Source organism: Pelobates fuscus, chromosome 9 (genome assembly GCF_036172605.1).
Source record: "Pelobates fuscus isolate aPelFus1 chromosome 9, aPelFus1.pri, whole genome shotgun sequence".
Classification (NCBI taxonomy): Eukaryota; Metazoa; Chordata; class Amphibia; order Anura; family Pelobatidae; genus Pelobates; species Pelobates fuscus.
Genome location: NC_086325.1, coordinates 30042878 through 30060289, shown reverse-complemented (window position 1 = coordinate 30060289; position 17412 = coordinate 30042878).

Genomic DNA, 17412 nt, shown 5'->3' with positions numbered 1-17412 from the left:
ACTCACTAAGCACGCACCACTCAGCCTACAGTGAACAGCTAAGTTAAACCTCTGTATGCTAGCTGTCCTATTAGTCCACTCAATCTAGTGCCTGTGAAGCCTTAAGTATTAGCTTGCAAATGTAACCCATACTGATGAATATGTTAGACAGGGCTGGAGTAGTAAAGCATGGCTAGTCAGTACACTCTCTGTCTGCCCGTTAGTCTACTCACTCTAGGGCCTGTTAAGTATTAGCTTGCGACGACAACTCATATCGATGTATATGATAGAGCCTGAGTGGTGAAGCATGACTAAATAATGTTAACCTGTGAAAGCTTATGCCAATCTATTTTATCTTATCCTACAAAGTATGTCTATAACCGTTATATCTCATAAAAAATTTGCTGTTTATCCATGCTACAAAGTTTGACACTGAAAAGCCTGTACTCGCTATTGTGGCGCTACAGGTCCCTATGTTATGTTACTATATGAACATGAAAAATAAAGAATTTAAAAAAAAAAAAAAAAAAGGTCCCCCTAGAGGAAGGCTTTCGGGCCGAAACGTCGGGGCTGTTATTTCTCCTGTTCTTGGTCAGTATACCATTTATATGGGTGTTGATTGGCATTTTTTGCACTTTATTGTCATTTCTATGTGGTTTTTAGATTACTGATTTTGTATAATCTGCACTATTATATGCACTTTGTCTTTTTGAGAAATCTGTAAAACTTATGATATTGCATGAATAAATATAATTTGTTATGTGTAAATTCTGGTGTGCCTTGGGTTCATTTTCCAATTTCTGTGTATAAATATACCTGTTGGGGGACGGGTTGTTCGCTTAAGAGCACCCAGTACCCTGTATACCACATTACTTATACACCCTCTCCGGTTGAACTTTTTCCTATAATTGTATATGCGAATATATAAAAAAGTGCCCTGGGTTTTCTCAAATTATTAAAATATCAGAAGAATACATCATATATGAAAAACATATCCATGTAGCAGAAAATATAAAAAATATTATAGTATTAAAATATTTTTCAAAATAGTTATAGTCGAAAAGAGACAAGTGTCAGCCTTTCTAACATTTGTTTTTGCTGTTGATACAAAAGAAAGCAAACAATCAAGTTTGAAGCACTTCAAATTTTGCAACAAATTAGGAAAAAAATTCCTTCTTGACCCCAGAATGGCAGTCAGGTATCTCCTTGAATCAAGAAGCTACCACACTAATTAAAAATTATATCCCTGTATATTATGTTTTTGCAAGTATTTATCCAATTGCTGTTTAAACAACTTTCCTTTGCCTTAGACTAAATCTCCTTTCTACCAGTCTAAATGTGTGACCTTGTGTCCTATGTTTTGTGCCTTGTTCATAAATACGTTTCCAGACAATGATTTGTATTGGCTCCGAATATATTTGTATAATGCTATCATATACATTATTTTCCAAACTAGAATGATTTAAAATTGTTAACCTTTCTTTATAACTAAAATGCTGCATTCCTTTAATCAGTTTAGTAGCCCGCCTCTGCACTTTTTCTAGTGCCATAATATCCTTCTTTTGAACAGGTGCCCAAAATTGCACAGCATATTCAAGGTGTGGCCTTACCAGTGATTTATAATGAAGCAAAATTATATTCTTATCCTGAGAATGAGTGCCCTTTTTATACGTGACAATACCTTACTGGCCTTAGTAACTGTAGATTGACCTATTGCTTATTTTTGCGTAGTTTGTTTTCTATAACAATTCTCACGTGTTATTATCCCTAATTTGCTACCATTTAAGGTGTAAGTTGCTTGTGCATTCTTTACCCCAAAGTGCATAAGATTGCATTTTTCTACATTAAATTTCATCTGCCATTTTAGTGCCCAGTCCCCCAATCTATCTAAATCCCTCTGCGGCAAGCAATATCCTGCACATATGTTAGTACGGTTTTGTGTCATCTGCAAACACTGACACATGGCTTTAAATGCCTTTTTTTTAAGATATTTTATAAATATATTAAAGATCTTAACCAATTAACCACTTACCACTTTCTCCAGCTTTTAAAAATTTAGCATTAATATCAACTCTCTGTACTCTATCTTTAAGCCAATTTTCTAACCAAGAACTTTCATCTAGACCAGTTTCTTTTAGTTAGAACACTAACCTATTCTGAGAAACGGTATTAAATAATTTTAGACGTTTATCCAAAATATTAAATATTTTGAAAGCTTATTCCGAAATATTAAATTGGGGCCTAAATTTGAATTGTTGACTTTGTAAGGGCACCATCATTTCAGCTCCTATTATATCTGGAGTAAAGGTTTGCAATGTCTGCACTGTATCAATGCATTCTCAGCCAGTGTATCAACATTTGATTGTGACGAATGCTAAAACAGATTATGCTATTGCAATAGCGAATCATACATATGATCTAACTGGTTAGAACATGCCCAATAATTGCAGATTGTTAACTCAATGATCTTTCAGCGTTTATTTGTGACATTAATTTAAACTCATGGAAACAATTTCATTTTATTAAAACTCTGTTAATCTAATGAATACATGTTCTGGGTTGTTCAGTCTATCTAGTTAATGTGCTTTCTACGTCAATAATAGATCGTGCCTCATTTTTCGAGAGTCTACAATGTTTTTTTTCCCCGACATTGACAACATCGAGTTAAACTGGAAAGCTTAAAAAAAAATCTGTGAAAATGACTGAGGTGCTAACGTGCTTTCTTAGGCTGTTAATTAAGCTTCATTATAAAATGAAGAAAGACATGCAATTAGACAACGCAAGAGATTAGTCTTATGTGATCTAATTTATCACAACAGTGAACACATATTGGTTAAGAAATTGATGGATGCATTAACAGGTGAAGAATAGCAGAACATGACACAAATTCCTTGAAACCTTAATTTCTAACAAATTCATGAAATATAGTTTTATTGTTCCTAAAATAGCACAAGTGTACCAAGAGGAAGCCCAAAACACATTACGTGTAATTAAATTTTTTTTCCCTTAAAAAAAAAAAACAAAAAAAACAAGTTATGCTTTTATTTATTTTTTAACGGCACTTAGCAGGCGCACGGCTTTAGAAAAGGTCTGTTTTCGGTTTTGAGGTTTACTGCTTGTTTTTCAATATTACCATGTTAGTCAACGACCGAGGCATGGCACAGAACTTTGTTGATTGATCATTTTTGTTATCCTCTTAAACGAAAATAAAAGGGCCTGCAGACAATCTTCTATCTTCTTGACACGCAAATACCAAGAAGTGATGGTTTGTGCTACAATTTCATCCTGTGTTAATCCCATTGAAGCTGTTTCTTTACAGATAAATGTGTTGTTTTGCTGACTAGCAATATTACCAGTTCATAGATCCCCCCTTACCTTAAAGGGCAATCTGGGCACCGTTACCACAACAGCTTATTATAGTGGGTAATATTATAATTATTACAATTATTATTCTGTTATAATTCTACAGGGACTATGCTCAGTTTTCTATCAGCGATTTTACATAGAGCAGTTTTTCTCTTCCAATTATATCTTTGTGTCCATAATGATAATGTCAATTACATGAAACCACGGACCACAAAGATAGGCTGAGATTTTTGGGAGCAGTGCCCGTAGATGCATAGCATCAAGGCTGGATTTTTGAGTAGGAAGGTTAGGCGGCTGCCTCTAGGTAACTGTCTGCTATGGTGCTTACCGTCTGCACAAATCAGCATTTTATCCTCCTGAAACATTCTGATAATATAATTCTTCATTTTGCAATTGTATTTTGTTGTTGTTGTTATTTGTGGGTTGAGGGAGTGAGAGATGGGCTTCATGGCTCTCTTTTCTGTCCTTTAAGTCACTGAGCAGAACTGATTTTATTTGGGGTGTAGGAAATGGAATGCCTGAGAATGTCTATGTGCACAACCTTTAAAGGGACACTATAAGCACTCAGATCACTTAATCTCAATCCACCTTGAATATGCTGTGCAATTTTGGGCACCTGTTCTAAAGAAGGATATCATGGCACTAGAAAAAGTGCAGAGACGAGCTACAAAATTGATAAAAGGAATGGAGCATTTTAGTTATGAAGAAAGGTTAAAAAATTTTAATCTCTTCAGTTTGGAAAAACGGCGCCTTAGAGGGGATATGATAACATTATACAAATATATTCAGGGCCAGTACAAACCATTATCTGGAAATCTATTCATAAACAGGGCTATACATAGGACACGAGGTCACACATTTAGGCTTGAAGAAAGGCGATTTCATCTAAGGGAAAGAAAAGGTTTTTCTACAGTAAGAGCAATAAGGATATGGAATTCATTGCCGGAAGAGGTGGTTTTGTCAGTCTATACAGATGTTTAAATTGCAATTGGATAAATACTTGCAAAAACATAACATACAGGGATACAATTTCTAATTAGTGGGCTAATAGCTGCTTGATCCAAGGAGACATCTGACTGCTATTTTGGGGTCAAGAAGGAATTTTTTCCTAGTTTGTTGCAAAATTGGAAGCGATTCAGACTGGGTTTTTTGCCTTCTTTTGGATCAACAGCAAAAGCATATGTGAGGAAGGCTGAACTTGATGGACGCAAGTCTCTTTTCAGCTATGTAACTATGTAACTATGTAATTGTTCTGGGTGCAGTGCCCTTGGAATTTAGCCCTGAGATGTAAAACATGGCCTTTTAGTACATACGGCAATGTTTTGATTGAAGAGTTAAACACCCCTCTAGTAGCTGTCTTCCTGACAGCCACTAGATAAGCTACCAGTCACATAATAGATTCAAAGCTTCCCTACAAGAAGCAGTTGATTGGATGAGTGGGGTGATCACCAAGCATGTGCATCATGTACCCAATGCTTTTCTATGAGAGACATTGGATTGGACAAGAAGCCATTGAAGCGATGCCACAGCAGACAAAGCGGGCAGCAGCACTGAGTGAATCTCAACAAATAATGTTGGGAATAATGTGATATTCTATGAGGCATTCTCAATATGATGCATTCAGCAGCTGGAAAAGGCATTCAGTTCAGTATATTTCTTGGTCTATACATTTGCTCGTGATATTGTCAGCAAAATGCACGGATCAAATCTCTATGTATCTCAAGGTGAATTTGTCATCCCAATTATCTGTGGATAAAAAGTTCACTTTAAGTTTTAACCCCTGCATGATCATGTAAATAACCGTAAGTCACCATACCACATGTATTATGTCCTTTAAACGGCTACATAGTGTGCAGCACAAGGCATTAGAGAGCACTGACAAAGCTCTTGTACTCAGATTCCTTGTTACTCTCACTTGCAGCCATCTGTTGTCATGAATATTTTACTTCTTTTGGGTTGCTTGAGAACATTGAGAAGGCAATTATTTTTACTCAGACCTATCCGTAAACCTTAACAGAAAAGCAATCACGGAGAAATGTACATTAAAATTGAGCAATGAAATTAATATATGATGCTCTTTGCATGGAGTCAGACTGTATAAAATCACAAGGTTTGCTATTGCACATGATTACAATGTAGCGCGCATTAAATATGAGGGTTTTTAACTTCGTAAAAGCTGAATACATTTGAATATAAGATGATCTGGTATAGCACAGCAATGAAAACTAGAGGTCATTCATTTATCATTTGTTGTGCTAGCTACAACTGTGACCTAGAAGTAAAATACAAATAAACAGATATACAGACAGCCTAGCAGGCATAGGCAACCTTCGGCACTCCAGATGTTGTGGACTACATCTCCCATAATGCTCTTACACCCATAATGCTGGCAAAGCATCATGGGAGGAGTAGTCCAAAACATCTGGAGTGCCGAAGGTTGCCTATGCCTGGTAGGGCATGTTTTACCTATCATCAATCTGTCAATTTAAAAAGCAACTTAATAGATAAACGCCAGTATCCACTGGTGAATAACTTCTCAAGTTTAGATAATGAGACCGGATATGTATACCATAACCACTGTGTCACTGCAGAAATAACCGCCACCTACGGTTGGAGAGTATAAATATAGGATATCTATTGAAAATCAATAGGAGTTTGCAGGACTCTGTGGAGATGGTTGCAATATAATTACCATAAATAACAAAATAACCAAATGGTATAACAAATGTATCAGCTGTTTGTATCTATTCTTCCCATATGAGGGCAAGAAGGATGAAAAAAATCAGCTGGAAATAAATAATCTAGTAAAGGTTCCACAATATATGTTGACCAGTACACTTGAAGATAAATAAATTAGGGAAAAATTGCATGTAATCCCACTGTAGTAGAAAACGAATTTTGTCAATTATACTGTGCAGCCGACAGATTGGTTAAAATATGCACGATTTTATTTAACAACAATTAACTGTCAAAGACTCACACATAAAATATAAAAGACATTAAAAGTTCATGGGAGTTCCCAAATATGGAGAGCAACTGCTGTCTGGTTAAAGTTACGAGTGTCCAAAGAGATGTAAAAATCTTTTCTCACCGGCCGGATGAAGTCAGATGTGGACCTCCTCGTGTTATGGACAAACTTGCTGGCAGCCGCGTGCGTTCCACTGCGGCTCCGGTTTGCGTTCCAGCTTGCTCTCCTGGGACTCTCCTGGGACTCAGAGTAGAATGCCGCCTTACGCGTTTCGTGATCCAGAGATCACTTCATCAGAGGATGGCATTCTCGGTTTTCTCAACTGTTAAGTACATTCTGGTCTAATTGTTTCATTGAAACAGTAACTCTTTCTTTGCTGGAGCATATTTCATTTTGGTATCGAATTAGTACTACATAAATCCTTTAACATTCTTTATACAATTATCATAGTAGCATTAACTCTCTCTGCTGGAGCCTGTTTCATTTAAAATCAAATTTCTACTACATAAATCCTTTTATATTCGTTATAAAATCCATACACTTACATATTTTTCATTATCAGTAAAATGAATTAAATCACTTTGTATTTTCAATGAGACAGGTATCAATCAGCCCATAATTACTTGAAAAAAAACGACGAAAATTTAGTTAATTAAATGCTAGCATTGCTTGAGCATATCCTATCATAAGTCAAAAATAATAATGCTTGGAAGATTATGCATTGAACAGCAGTTTATCTCTATGAGTGAGAAGCAGTAAAGTACAAGAAATACAAATGGGAGATAATTAGAATAAAATTGGATTTGAATCTGGAAATACAAATAAAAATATAAATACAAATAAAAATAAAAATAAAAATAAAAATAAATATAAATAATAATAATAATAATAATAAATATAAAAATAAAAATAAAAATAAAATTAAAAATAAAAATAAAAATAAGATAAAATAAAAAATAAAAATAAAAATAAAAATAAATAAATAAATAAAAAATAAATAAAAAAATAAAGTAAAATAAAATAAAATAAAATAAAATAAAACATAAAAAATAATAAATAAAAATAAAAATAAAAATAAAAATAAAAATGAAAATAAAAATAAAAATAAATATAAAAATAAAAATAAAAATAAAATACAAATAGATATAAAAATGGACTACATTGAAAGATTCTTAAAATGTTATATACTGGAAAATGTAATCTAAAAATTATTTACTCATTAAAAATGAATAAAAATAGGGATACTTTTGACATAATAGCTAGTTCTCCTTTCGATGGTTTTCTGAAAAACATAAAAATTTCTCGTTATTGTTCCATCCTATCATAAAGGGATATAATGATACTAAAAAGTATACATATTCATATAAAAAATGGTAAAACATATTACAAAAATGCATTCAATTCAAAATCAATATTGAGTCCTAATGGTTCCAGACTATTAAGTTTAAAAATCCATTTAGCCTCAGCTCTATCCAGGGCTTTCTCTGGATCTCCTCCTCTCCAATGTACGTTGACTTTCTCAATAGCTAAAAATTTGAGACCTTCTGGATTATTTGAATGGAAATTGGAGAAATGTCTTGAAAGGTTATGGGTGCTTAATCCTTTCTTAATATTCCGTATATGCTCACCCAACCTTGTTTTAAATTTTCTTTTGGTCCGTCCCACATAGTGTCTTCCACAGGGGCATATCAGGAGATAGATCACACCACTCGTATTACAACTCAGAGTTGTTCTGATTTTAAAATCCTCATCTTGTTTCATGTTTTGAAATAATTTAGTTGTTGTTGCCTGAGTCGGGTTATTCTTGCAACCCAAACATTTGCCACATTTGTGGAAACCCACGTTATCTAAATTTCCACTCTTTTGTTTTATGTCTTTAAGTGTTGGGGCTAGCATATTTTTAAGATTGGGTGCACGTGAGTAAATGACTCTAGGTTTTACATCTAAAGTAGTGCCTAATACACTGTCCCCCTTCAGAACTTTCCAGTGTTTATTCAAAATGTTCTTTATTGTTCCTGCTTGGTTACTAAATTGGGTTATGAAAGCTGGGGTTTCACTGTCAATTTTCCGTGGTTCTTGCCTAGTTTCTAAGGTTGCTTGTCTCGGCAATTCCAGGGCTTTCTCCATAGCACTAGTTAATCTTCTTTCATCATATCCTTTGTTCCGGAATTGTGTTTTCATCTTTTCCATTTGGATTTTACAAACATCCAATTCTGTACAGTTGCGTCTAATACGCCTAAACTGTCCATAGGGTATATTGTCAAGCCATGTCCTTTTGTGGTGGCTGTTCGAGGGAATAAAGCTATTGCAATCAACGGGTTTGCTGAAGGTTTTGGTACAAAGCATCTCTTCTTTAACATATATCTCCAGATCCAGGAATTCAACTGAGGTTTTAGAGTGATTAAAAGAAAACTTCAAATTATAAGGGTTAAAATTTAAATACTCCTTAAAATCTTCCAATGACGAGAGGCTTCCTTCCCAGATGAATATGCAGTCATCAATATAGCGTCGCCATAGGACCAGGCTTGCGCCGAATGGGGAATTATTCCAAATGAACTCCTCTTCCCATTTTCCCATAAAGAGATTAGCATAGCTCGGCGCAAACCTGGTTCCCATGGCGGTACCCTCTATCTGTAGGAAAAACCTTTGTTGTGCCCAAAATGAGTTGTGACTTAGGATAAAAGCAATAGACTGGACAAGAAAGCTAATCTGATCATTTTGTAGTTCTGAGTACTTGGCAAAAGAATGTTGGATGGCCTCACACCCTTGAAGATGTTGAATCACTGTATATAAGGACGTCACATCTGCAGTGACTAGGATGTATTCCTTTTTCCATTTTATAGTTGACAGCGTATTGATTACTTGTGTTGTATCTCTCAAGTATGACTGTAATTGGATCACCATAGGTTGGAGAAATTGATCTACATATTGGGACAGATTTGATGTGAGTGAGTTTATTCCTGAGATAATGGGTCTCCCAGGGGGTTTGTCGAGGGTTTTGTGGATCTTTGGCAGATGGTAAAAAATTGCCGTTCTTGGATATTTGCAGTATATAAAATCATATTCTCTTTTGCTCAGAATGCCTCTGTCTTTCCCTTCATCTATTAATTCAAGGAATTCTCTCATGAATTGTTTCTCAGGATTCTGTCAGAGGTAGATAAGTCTCCTGATCATTTAATAGCCTTGCAGTTTCTGCCTCGTAGTCTGTAATATTCATAATTACCACTCCGCCTCCCTTATCTGCAGATCTGAGGATTATCTCGGGATTTTCCATTAGTGACTTTAACACTTGTCTTTCTTTCCGAGTCAAATTATCTTTGTCTTTCTTACTCATAGTTAGATTCCTCAAATCTTTTTCGACCAATCTTTCAAATACCTTGATATTGTCACTCTTCACATGTTGTGGGTAAAATATCGATTGGGGGTGGAGGTTTGTGTGGATATACTCTTCCTGTTCATTTGTTTTGGTATATTTGTTCTCCAAAAAGAATTTTTTCACTGTTAGTTTTCTGATGAATTTGTGGAGATCAATGAAGGTGTTGAACTGTGAACTCTTAGCATTGGGGGCAAACTTAAGACCCTTCTTTAATAGAGTCATTTCTTCATTACTCAAATTATAGTTGGATAGGTTGAATACGCTTGTAGTTTCATCTTCAGCTTCTGCATTTACTAATTTTGGTTCAGTTCTTCTTCGTCTTCTTCTCTTCTTATTCTTTTCCTTTGTATCGGTGATCTTGGTAGATCCCTCCTTTCTCTCCAAATCTTTTTCAGTGCTGTTCTTGTTTCTTCTCGTCTCTCTAAAAAATCTCCTAAAAAATCCCTGTTTGGTGATAAGTTGGTAGGTGGTTCCACATGTTGTTTTGCTTTAGGAGATTTAAAGTGAATTTCTCTTTTTTCTCCTTTATCTTTCTCCAGCTTTCTCTCACCATGCGGAATTCTCATTTCACGTCTCTCATTATATGTATTTCTATTCCAAGACCGAGTTCTCTCTTTTCTTGGGGAATATTGCTGATTTCGGTAATGATACTGATTTTGATAGTGATGTGATCTTTCTTTGTCTTTCCTAGGATACTCTGTTCTTTCTTTTCTCACTGTTCTTCCTTGATTCCATCCTGAGTTTGGTTCTTCATATCTTTGATATTTTGTTTGTGTAGGATTTCTTTTCACTTGTTTCCTCCAATTTCTCTGTATTCCTTTATCATAATCTTCTTTATCCCTTATGATTTTTTTCTTTTTACCATCTCTTATTCTGTTATCCAAATCCTTTACTCTTCTTTCAATCTTATCCAAGAGTTCTGCATACTGGCCATCTCGTGTTTCTGGGGATATTTCTTTTTTAATTTGTTCAATTTGGACCTCTAATTGTTCTAGTTCCTTCTTTTTTCATTAATTAGAAAGATAATGAGCAATAGGGACCCCTTATCTAACAATTGGTCCCATTTTTTAATTATATTTTCATCTTTGTAGTAGTCCATTTTTATATCTATTTGTATTTTATTTTTATTTTTATATTTATTTTTATTTTCATTTTTATTTTTATTTTTATTTTTATTTATTATTTTTTATGTTTTATTTTATTTTATTTTATTTTATTTTATTTTACTTTATTTTTTATTTATTTTTTATTTATTTATTTATTTTTATTTTTATTTTTATTTTTTATTTTATTTTTATTTTTATTTTTATTTTTAATTTTATTTTTATTTTTATTTTTATATTTATTATTATTATTATTATTATTTATATTTATTTTTATTTTTATTTTTATTTTTATTTGTATTTATATTTTTATTTGTATTTCCAGATTCAAATCCAATTTTATTCTAATTATCTCCCATTTGTATTTCTTGTACTTTACTGCTTCTCACTCATAGAGATAAACTGCTGTTCAATGCATAATCTTCCAAGCATTATTATTTTTGACTTATGATAGGATATGCTCAAGCAATGCTAGCATTTAATTAACTAAATTTTCGTCGTTTTTTTTCAAGTAATTATGGGCTGATTGATACCTGTCTCATTGAAAATACAAAGTGATTTAATTCATTTTACTGATAATGAAAAATATGTAAGTGTATGGATTTTATAACGAATATAAAAGGATTTATGTAGTAGAAATTTGATTTTAAATGAAACAGGCTCCAGCAGAGAGAGTTAATGCTACTATGATAATTGTATAAAGAATGTTAAAGGATTTATGTAGTACTAATTCGATACCAAAATGAAATATGCTCCAGCAAAGAAAGAGTTACTGTTTCAATGAAACAATTAGACCAGAATGTACTTAACAGTTGAGAAAACCGAGAATGCCATCCTCTGATGAAGTGATCTCTGGATCACGAAACGCGTAAGGCGGCATTCTACTCTGAGTCCCAGGAGAGTCCCAGGAGAGCAAGCTGGAACGCAAACCGGAGCCGCAGTGGAACGCACGCGGCTGCCAGCAAGTTTGTCCATAACACGAGGAGGTCCACATCTGACTTCATCCGGCCGGTGAGAAAAGATTTTTACATCTCTTTGGACACTCGTAACTTTAACCAGACAGCAGTTGCTCTCCATATTTGGGAACTCCCATGAACTTTTAATGTCTTTTATATTTTATGTGTGAGTCTTTGACAGTTAATTGTTGTTAAATAAAATCGTGCATATTTTAACCAATCTGTCGGCTGCACAGTATAATTGACAAAATTCGTTTTCTACTACAGTGGGATTACATGCAATTTTTCCCTAATTTATTTATCTTCAAGTGTACTGGTCAACATATATTGTGGAACCTTTACTAGATTATTTATTTCCAGCTGATTTTTTTCATCCTTCTTGCCCTCATATGGGAAGAATAGATACAAACAGCTGATACATTTGTTATACCATTTGGTTATTTTGTTATTTATGGTAATTATATTGCAACCATCTCCACAGAGTCCTGCAAACTCCTATTGATTTTCAATAGATATCAATCTGTCAATAACTTAAAATAAATCACTTGCTATAAATCAGCATCTCATTCACATGCATTGTACCCTATAACCCAACTATTCTGGAAAAGTTAAAGGAACACGACATTGAGGTTGTTTAAAACCATTTAGTAGATCTTCTCCAACAGAAAACACATCTCTTTTTGTGGTATATCAAAAAAACAGCTACCTGCTGTCTGCAACCTTTGAGCTTATAGGTCGTTAATTTTATCACATTGGAAAGTGTTCAGTGTTGGGTGATGTCTCATATCTTTTCCAACTGACTGCTATGGCACTGGGCAGGTTTAAATAGGGTTCCAAAATCTTCCTTTGATTTCCCATGAAACCAGGTGGTGGTGCTTTCAAGTGGGATTGAAGGGTGGTGTGTAGAAACGAGATCCCATGAAGCAATGGCTCTGGGGTCAAACAGCGTAATGATTGAAATGAGATCAGGTGACATGTTAGGAGTGGCATTTGAGGAATATGTCGAACAAACATCAGGAGTTGTTGGAATCAAAATTGTGTCACCGAGGACAGGGCACTCTGCCCAGAAAGTGCCGTCAAAGATTGGAGTTTTTCCTCTACAAATATGTGTATAATCTGTGGGATAGGGTGTTGGAAGAGCGTTACATATGGGGCTTTGTCCATGCCTCACTTGAAGGTCAGATTGTGTAGAAGTGGGTAAAGTGGGGCCGCCCTGTGCCATATCCTCAGTGTAGCAAAAATCAGTGGATTCTAGTTGTGTGCTCAGGCTCAGGTGGTTCCAGCCAGGCCAGTACCTTGAGTGCCCCCCCCACTAAGTCAGACTCTATCTCCTTCCACAATTTGTGTACATCTGCTGTTGACCATTTCTAGATTTTCAAGAGGTGAGTAACTGGTAATAAAGCTGAAAGTCTAGCAAAACTATGCCCCCTAGATTTCGGCAGTGTCATAGTGGCGAGGTAGTGCATGGGGTTCCCTTATGCAGGTAAATTTATTTAGTGACCAGCATAAGTAATGAGGGGAAAAACACCAGAAGGTAGGTAAATTGGCAGTGCAAAGAGCACCCTCCTCCTGCCAGTCACTCCTTCTGTATCCTCTACCTGTTCAGACAGGAAACTGCTCACTGGGAGCAATGACCAGCTTCCTGTCAGACCAGGTAGAGGATAGAGAAGCTAGGGAAGGGGACAAAGAGACACACAATGATGGCATGAATAGGCCCTCACAGGGCCTGGGGAAGGGGAGAAGGAGGTACAGAGAGGAGCTGGGAGAAGAGACACACAGGGGGACTGAGGAAGGGGAAAAGAGACACATGGAGGGGCTGAGGAAGGGTAGAAAGAGACACACAGAAAGGGGCCAAGTAAGGGCAGAAAGAGACACACAAAAGGGGCTGAGGAAAGAAAGACACACAGGGACTGGGAAAGAGGAGAAAGAGACATTCAAAGGTGCTGGGGGAAGAGACACACAAGGGGGCTAGGGGGAGAAAGAGACACACAAAGGGGCTAGGGGGGAACTGAGATACACACAGGGTGGAGTTGTAAAAGACGGTCAAGGGGGAGTGGGAAAAATACACAAGGGGGAAATGGAGGATAAGATACAGAAAAGGGAGTTGTAAGACACAGAACAGGGGATAGGAAATTCAAGAGGGGAGTTAAGAGCCACATGGGTATATATGCATTTGCAAGTTTTGTAAGTTTTGCTCCATTGTCTAAAAATGGCACTGTTTAATCATTTGTAAATGTAGGGATAGTTACTGCTCCAACTGTTATTTGAATCTGACGGATTTTCCCCTGTGGAAGACAAGCTAATTGATTTGCCTGACCTCTTGAAGAGAATCGTATAGTGATACTAACATCATCTGCAAAATCTGTAATAGACTCTTCCTTAGTTCTGTATCGTGTATCCACAGACATGGCAGCCATATTACCAGCTGTGTACAACTAACATGGCATTTTCCGATACCATAACAACCACTTCAAGCAAAGGGTTGGTGTTTTCCAACAGGGATGGAACTGGTCCTCAAACTGCAAAATTCAAGTAAAAAGTCTTGGAATCAACTCAAAAGTGCTATTTAAGTTCTCATTAAATGTATTTTGTGGTCAAATTTTGAGATAATCCTTGAATTTGTAACAATTTAATGCTTGAATATCTTTGAACACTAAGCAATCCATCAAACACCAATTTAAACCCGAACTGTCCACAGAACTGCTTGAATTACTCAGAAGTGTTTTCTAATAATACTGTTTGTGAGTGATTTCATGGACAGGTGGTGTTTAAGAAGAAAAAAAGATTCTGGCATATTTCTAAGAGTTCTGTGTAATTATAAGGAAATTTCAGCACTGAGAATTCAGTAGTTCAGCTAAGGTACAAACTTAACCAGGTGTATCGACTTGAGATGCTATAGAGAGCTGGAAATCCCTTTGTTTTTTACAAAGAAGCCTGGGTTTGATCAACCAAGCATATATAAAAATTAGTGACACTGTGTCAGCCTTCGTGTAAGGCACAATCATGGTGTCATTTAAGAGACTGCAGGGAGTCCCAGTTGGTGAATCATAACATGATTGCATATCCCAGAAGACAGTCTATCCCAGGAGTAATAGCGGAGATTCTTTTAAAGTGGAATGTAAATTCTGAGCTACGGAATAATAAGGATGTAGAAAGACAACTCTGACTGTTTTAGCTCCAGTGATGACTAACTGATGGAAATAAAGCAGTTTAGCGTTACTATTCTCATAATGCCCAGCCAGTTTTGTCTGCTTGAATAATGAATATTTGATTTTCCAATCACTACAAGTTGGATATTGATCGATGAGTGATTATGAACAGCCTAGGGGCAGAGATGGACAGGTATGGTAAAGCAATATGGACCCCAGATCCTAGGCCACCCGAAGGCCAAAATACATGCCCAAGGCTGGGGTTTACCCTCCACTGTATTATAATATTGTGTTTAAAAAAACATGCACATAAAAATATTAAATAGAAATGCTAAGTGTTTGTGCAGTGTGGCAGGGTGTGTTAAAGGACCACTATAGTGCCAGGAAAACATACTCGTTTTCCTGGCACTATAGTGCCCTGAGGGTGCCCCCACCCTCAGGGACCCCCTCCCGCCGGGCTGTATGGAGAGTAAAGGGTTAAAACTTACCTTTATTCCAGGGCCGGGCGGGGAGCTCTCCTCCTCCTCTCTGCCTCCGATCCTCCCTTTCGGCTGAATGCGCATGCGCGGCAAGAGCTGCGCGCGCATTCAGCCGGTCGCAAAGGAAAGCATTTACAATGCTTTCCTATGGACGCTTGCGTGCTCTCACTGTGATTTTCACAGTGAGAATCACGCAAGCGCCTCTAGCGGCTGTCAGTGAGACAGCCACTAGAGGATTTAGAGGCTTGATTAACCCATTTATAAACATGGCAGTTTCTCTGAAACTGCTATGTTTATAAAAAAAAAAGGGTTAATCCTAGAGGGACCTGGCACCCAGACCACTTCTGATTTTTTGGACTTGACAATCTTTATTGAAGATTCAAAAATCAAAACAAAGACCTTTTTTAAGCCTACAGATATGAACAGCTTCATCCAGTCTGACAGTGGACACCATCCTGAATGGCTTGCAGGAGTCCCAAAGAGTCAATACACGAGACTGAGGCGGAACTGTTCTGATGAAAAACTATATGCAGAACAAGCAGATTTCTTGACTAAGAAATTTATAGAAAAGGGCTATAAGAGAGATCAGTTGCAAACAGAGGCACAAAAGATTAGAGACACTAACTCGAGGAATCCTTTTGAATTTTCATTTAACACACAGTATAACTCTAAAGTTTTTTCGATTAATAGAATTTTCAAGAAGTATTGGTCAATTCTACAACATGACGAATTCCTGGGACGACAACTACCGGATGTTCCCAAGGTTATCTATAGAAAAGGGAGAAACCTTTCGACATATCTCACACCCAGTCTGTTCCAACCGTCCAACAGAACGGGAATTAGAGATGGTAGAAGGGGTTTTTACACCTGCGGAAAATGTAAAGCCTGTAGATCTATACCACGTCATACTCATGGTTTCAATAGTACAACTACTGGAGAGGAATTTAAAATCAAAGGAGGTGTCACATGTCTTTCCACCAACGTAGTATATTTACTTACGTGTGGTTGTGGGGCACAGTATGTGGGGAGAACAGGAAGAAAAGTAAAAATACGCTTTTTAGAGCATTTGAATAATATAAAAAAGGGGTCCAGAACCATTCAGTCCCCACACACTGTAATCTATGTCCTAGGTTCAAAACTCATGGTCTGTCTTGGATAATTATTGAACAGGTGAATTTGGATGTAAGAGGAGGGGACATTACCATCAAACTTAGACAAAGGGAGGGATTCTGGATACACAGACTCAAAACACTCCAACCATTAGGGTTGAATGTAGATTTTGATTTAATTTGTTTTTTTATAAATTATTAATTAATATTTATAATTGATTTTTTATTAATTGATGTTTTATTAATTTATTTTTTATTATTTTTTATTAATTATTTTCATTAATTGTGTACTAACTAATTACTTTTTATTAACTTTTTTCATTAACTTTTTTCATTAACTTTTTATTACCTTTTTGGGGTAAAAGTATAGTGACTCCAGAATCTCTCCCTCTGCTTTCCCTTCCTTACTTTCCTTTTTGTCACATTTGTCACATTTATCTCTTCAATGATGTATAAATATATTACATTACTAATGTGAAATTAATATATGTTTGGGTCTTTAGGATTATTGGAATGATGAATATATACATTTTACCCTTTATATATGTTTTAAGATTTCCCATTTTGATTATTGTATGTTCAAGAGGTACAGACTGGAAGCACTGCTTAAAGAGTGCAATGTATAAGCTATGAATAGGCTACTGACATAATGTTATTTTATTCTATTTTATTTCATATTATTGTGATCGTCTAAATCCTTGTGGGGATCGTATGGAGGTGAAGTGAAACGCATATGCGTTCCAGCTATGTGCATCACTTCCGCATAGCCGACAAGAACACAGACACTTCCGGGTTGGTGGAACGCACGTGCGTTCCACGGACGTTTTCCGGAACTCCATACAAGGACTGTGAAGAACGAGCAAACGAAGTACAGCTGTTTGAAAACAGCTGATTGGAGGAATCAAAGGAAAAACCGGTGGGAGGGTC